The sequence below is a fragment of the Charadrius vociferus genome, unplaced genomic scaffold (assembly GCF_000708025.1).
Source record: "Charadrius vociferus isolate BGI_N301 unplaced genomic scaffold, ASM70802v2 scaffold71, whole genome shotgun sequence".
Classification (NCBI taxonomy): Eukaryota; Metazoa; Chordata; class Aves; order Charadriiformes; family Charadriidae; genus Charadrius; species Charadrius vociferus.
Window position 1 is genome coordinate 1,644,669 of NW_009647032.1, and position 5,948 is coordinate 1,650,616.

Consider the following 5,948-nt stretch of genomic DNA (forward strand, 5'->3'; position numbering starts at 1 on the left):
GCTCAGATATGGTGGCTGGTGGCTTAGCGACTTCATCTGCCACTTCCCTCAGGACCCGTGGATGTATCTCATCAGTTCCCATGGACTTGTGCACTTTCAGGTTCCTCAGGTGGTCTCACACTTGATCTTCACCCACAGTGGGTGGTTCTCCATTTTCCCAATCCTCGCCTTTACATTCTGCGTCATGGGTAGTGCGGCTGCAGTCCTTGCCAGTGAAGACTGAGGCAAAAAAGTCGTTTAGGACCTCAGCTCTGTCTCTGTCCTGGGTAAGCAGTTCTTGCATTTCCTTCCAGAGAGGGCCCATATTTTCCCTAGTCTTTCTTTTCTGGCTGATGTACTTAAAGAAGGATTTTTTATTTGTCTTAATGTCCCTGGCCAGATTTAGTTCTATCTGGGCTTTAGCTTGTCTGACTCAATCCCTGGCTGCTCGAACAATTCCTCTGTATTCCTCCCAGGCCACTCGCCCCTGTTTCCACTCCCTATAGGCCTCCTTTTTTTCTTTTGGTCATGTCCAGGAGCTCCTTGTTCATCCACGCAGGCCTCCTGGCTTTTCTCCCTCCCTTTCTCTTTGTAGGGATGCATCTATCCTGAGCTTGGACAAGGCAGTCCTTGAATATTGACCAACTTTCTTGGGCTCCTCTTCCCTTCAGCGCTTCATCCCACGGCACCATACCAAACAGCTTCTTCAAGAGGCCAAAGTCAGCTCTCCCAAAGTCCAGGGTGGTCAGCCTGCTGCACACCTTCTTCGCTGCCTTGAGGATCTCAAACTCGACTGTTTCATGGTCACAACAGCCCAGGCTGCCCTTGAGTTTGACACTGTCTATCAGTCCCACCTTGTTGGCAAGGACAAGGTCCAGCATAGCTCCTTTCCTCATTGGCTCCTCAACCACTTGGAGAAGGAAGTTGTCCTCAATGCAATCCAAGAACCTCTTGGATTGCCTATGCCTGGCTGTGTTACCCTTCCAACAGATGTCAGGGTGGTTGAAGTCACCCATGAGGACCAGGGTCTCTGAACGTGATGCTGCCCCTATCTGTCTATAGAGGGCTTCATCCACTCGGTCTTCTTGGTTGGGTGGCCTGTAGCAGACTCCCACTGTAATGTCCCCTGCTCCCAATTTCCCTTTAATCCTGACCCATAGGCTCTCAGTTGGATCATTATCTAACCCTAGGCTGAGCTCCATACATTCCAGCTGCTCATTAACAGATAAGGCAACACCGCCTCCTCTTTTCCCTTGCCTGTCTCTCCTGAAGAGCCTGTAGCCTTCCATGGCAGCACTCCAGTCATAGGAGTCATCCCACCAAGTTTCCACAATACCAATGAGATCGTAGCCTTGGAGGCATGCGCACATCTCTAGCTCCTCCTGTTCGTTCCCCATGATCTGTGCATTTGCATAGAGTCACTTCAGCCGTGCCTTCATTGAGGCTGACTTGGCTGGAGCAGCTGTAATTACTTTGTGCTGCTCTCCAGGCAGCATTCCTCTGCCATGTATTAACGATGCCTCCGCACTGGCTCCTGTTTGTCCAGGAGCTCCTGGCTCGTCTATGTAAGACTTTGAGCAGGCTGCAGCGTAGCCAGCACATTTTGGAGCTAATGGCTGCAGGCCCTCACCAGCACCTCATTGCTCTTTCCTTGGTACAATATCCCTTGGCTGGTCACGGGCAGATAAACCCTGTTAATGAGGCCTGCTAATTTTTGGGCGAAAACCCTTCTCCCTCTTTGAGTGAGCCAGCCCCCATCTGCTGCCAGCAGTCCTGGTGCCGCATACGCCATTCCATTGTTGAAAAACCCAAAATTGTGGTGATGAGACCAGCCACGGAGCCATGTATTAACAGACTGAGCTCGTCTGTTCCTTTCAATGTCATTGCCCGCAACGGGGAGTAGGAATGAAAAAATAACCTGTGCTCCAGTTCCCCGTAGTGACTGACCCCAGGCCCTGATATCTCTTGTAATCATCCTTGCACTCCGATCCGCACATTCATCGCCCCCAACATGTAACAGGAGCAGTGGATAGTAGTCCGTGGGTTGCACCAGGCTAGGGAGTCTCTTTGTGATGTCCCCTAACTCATGCTCCAGGGAGACAGCAAACTTCCCTGAGAGTGGGGTCTGCCCTACATATTAGGCCCTCAGTCCCCCTCAGAGCTGAGTCGCCCACAATTATAGCACTCCTTTTCTTCCTGGTAGCAGTGGTCTTAATGTGATGAGTAGGCCTCTCTGGTCCTGGAGGCTCCTGTGTTGTATTAGGACTGTCAGCCTTGTTGTCCTTAGGCTGTTCTACCATGCCCAGGGCCTCATACCTGTTGTATAGTAGTACAAGGGGAGGGGAGGCAGGCAAGGAGGGGGCTTGCTTTCTGCGCCCACCACAGACTTGCCTCCATTCACCATTTTCTGGCAGGTCACTGCCTTCCGTCCCTTCAGCCCTACAGGGCAAGGAGATGATATCCCTGTGGTCTTTTTTTATTTCCAGTGTCTGGCCCGGTCTCTCTTTCAAGGAGCTCAAGGCCTGGGCTTAGCCCAGGCCTTAGTCGCTCGACTTCATCTCTGAGCTCTGCCACCAGGCTCAGCAGATCGGCCACTTGCTCACATCTCACGCAGCTGTTATTACCACTACCACTTGCTAGCTGTGCAAGGCTGTGGCACTCCCTGCAGCCTGAGGCCTGAATGCCAGTGTGTTTCCAAGGGAGCACTGTCTGTGTTGCTGTGCCTACTCTGGCAGGTGCTGAGGATATGACTTTCCGGTGGGTGGAGACCATGCCTGAGCTTCTCTTAGCAGGTGAACCCACATCTGGAACTGGCAGCACCCTCAGCGCCCTTCATGTGCACCCTTCCATGCGAACTGCCACACAAACTGCCACGCCCTGACTGACGCGCCAGGCCCTGTTTGCCCACTCTGGTCACTGTGCTCCCCAGGGCTGCCTCTTATGGCAGCGAGGGAGCTGCCGTTGCAGTTGGTTCTGCACCTTCATGTCAGCTGCTCTCACTCGAGCTGCTGGTGCCCTGCTGGTCCCTGTGTCGCCTTGGCGCTTCCCTGGCTCAAAAAAGCTCAGAAAAAGCCCCTTTTTCGCTGAGATCAGCCAGCTCCACTGCAGACATGCCTGCACTGGAGCTGTCCATCTCGGCGAGTTATACTGCAAAATAAGTGAAAGATTTGTTCAAGATAATGCTCTTGGAGTAGTTTTAAAAGGCTCTCTTAGAACAAAGTCACAAGAACAAAGTACAAAATTTTTGCAAATGCCTCGATAAACTCTTTGTAGCCCAGGTTGTTCACAAGTGTGGTACCCTGGGTTGCGTCACTTTGCTTTTAAAGAGGATACCTTGCAAATCAGATCACCTGAAGGCACTCAGCTCCTTAACCAATCTAGCGGTATGGTACAGGCTGCAAAGGAGGTAAAGGCCTAAGCCATAACCAAGCAGTTTTCTAGTTCCAATCTGTTCTCTGGAAACCCACAAAGGAACAGAGTTACACAGCGAGCATTGATGCATACGAGCTTGGAACACTGATCATGCAATTAACACATGAATAGCAGGTAGCTTTTGCAAGACTAATTTATCAAGGAACAAAGAAAGTTGTGGGTACAAGGATTCTCACGCATACCTTTTCCGTCACATGTAATTTGACTACAAACCAATCACACAAGTATGAAAGCCTAAGTGAGCTCTCCCTGCTAAGCAGCTGGCAACATGGCGATGAGCTGGGATGCCTCTCAAGGCTGCTTCTTTAGGCAGAGGAACCTCTTACAAACTGCAGATCTTTAGTAAGTGACCAATATCATACATAACCTTGTATAGTAATGCACTAAGATTTTGTATTTGTACCTTTGATTTTTGCCTTGGTAACTTTGATTCTGTCTTGGTAGTTTTGAATCATTATACCTTTTGTGCAGTACAGTAATAGAGTGAACCTTGCCATCAAACTTCGCTAACTCGCACTTTTACAAGATCATATTTCAATAAAAACCACTTTTGTTAATAACTTCAACAGCGGTTCTTTAAGCAGGCTAAATTGCCAATTTGCAACAAATCTAAATCTGGGTCTGCAACACTGTAACTCATAATTGATTCCTTTGCTTATTATATTAGTTTCTAATTCCAGCATTGTTCATTTAAGGGTTTCAAAGTTTTAAGCACTATTTCATTTTCACAATGGCATCCCTCTGAAACAGGTGAAAGATCCAACACTGAGGTTGCAAAATGAAAAAGTATTGTTTGCTAAACTGTGGAGACTAAAATGTGGACTAGAATTGACCCACAAAGGCACCTTCACCTCCAGACATACGTTTTAGCTGCAGAACAAATCCTCAGAGACAATCTGAAACACTAGGATTTCTTTTTCCTTTTCATTCACATTAGTTCACAAAATAAGCAGCCTGGTGTTTGAGGTTCCCGAACACTGTCCTGCATTGGTCATTGCTGTATTTGGACAATGCCCTAGAGGTCAGCTGTATGTCTGTGCCAGCAAGGTCATGGCAGGTGCTGTGACCACAACCTCTCCTGCCTTGAAAGCAAGAAGTACCAGGAGACAGAGGGCCTTGTCCTCTACTTGTAGCTGGCACCAAAATCATAGCTGGCAGAAGCTCCAGTAATACATAGTAAACTTTTTCTACTGGCACAAGCTTTAGTGTTTCACAGTTTTGCTCACTCAATTTCTTTGAGTCGTTACTACATCCACAAAGAAAGGACCAGACATCTAGTGAAAATATGGGGGGGGAGGAGGGAAGGTGTGTACACATAGTGGATGGTTGAAAATCTGTTCATTTATTTCATAGATATTTATTTCATAGATTTGACTGATAGCCAGTTTGGGGACTGAAGAAAAAGTGGTCTGGTTTTCTATGTCCCTGTTGAGTGGATATATTAGGCTGACTGTCATCTCGTACATGTTTGCTTAAAGTGCATGTAAGCACATGTAATGACTTTTTATTCCTTCTTCTTGATGTTGTACCTGAGGCTTATAACCAAGTATTATTTTGCCTCTACATAGAATGTCATATGAAATGACTAGCATTTGTCATACCTTCTCTTCCTTTCATATAAATATTTTAAATCTATCTCGGTTTAGCCTACAAGCCAACTTCCTAAAATTTTAGATTCCTTTTTTTTGCAATTCCAATGAAATGATATAAGAGCGGTAATCTCATTTCATGTCAAATGATGAGACTAGAAGCTGCTTCCAGGTTCGGATGCAGGGAAAGTGCCCAGATACCCATCAAAAAGACCAGTATGGATAACATTGTCACAATTTAAAAACTTGCAACATTATTTCAGTGAGACCTTAAGAAACAATCATGCACTTCAATGTGATTTGAAATAACTGGACATATGCTTGCAGTGATAATTATGTTAATATGTTGAAGACCCCTTAGGGCTCTTACAATCCCTTGGAAAAATTATGTGTGTTGCAAACATGTAGTTCATTGCTAAATCTGTTTTAGCAGTAAAATTAAAGGAAGGATGTTTCTAAGCACTGAAGTCAAATTCATACAAAGTTTAACTTCGCTGACTTCAATAGCATTATCAGATGATAGTTTTAGATCGCTATTTACAAGACATTTTCTTGTAAAATGTCTTCTTTAAAAAGATAAAAAGCTTTCATTCTAATTCAAAGTATTATTACTGTTCCTGAAATCCATTAACAGCTTTGGTGTGAGGGATTATGTCTCCTACATTATTTTGTGGATAGGATGGTCAGCAGACACTATGCTAATGTAATGGAGCTAGGAGCTGTTGAGATCAAGGTAATCCTGTAAAAAATATAAATGCAGATGCAGACTCCCTAGGAAATTATCATGGGGTTTGACTTGCTTGGGTTTTGACTATACACTTCTTGACATCAGTAGTAAGTCTCGCTCACTTGGGATCTTGCAGACAGACCTATGTGAGAAAAATCTTTCTGCATTAACCTTTCCTGTACACAATCAGCGATATATTACTGAAGTAAGGCTTTCAGCAA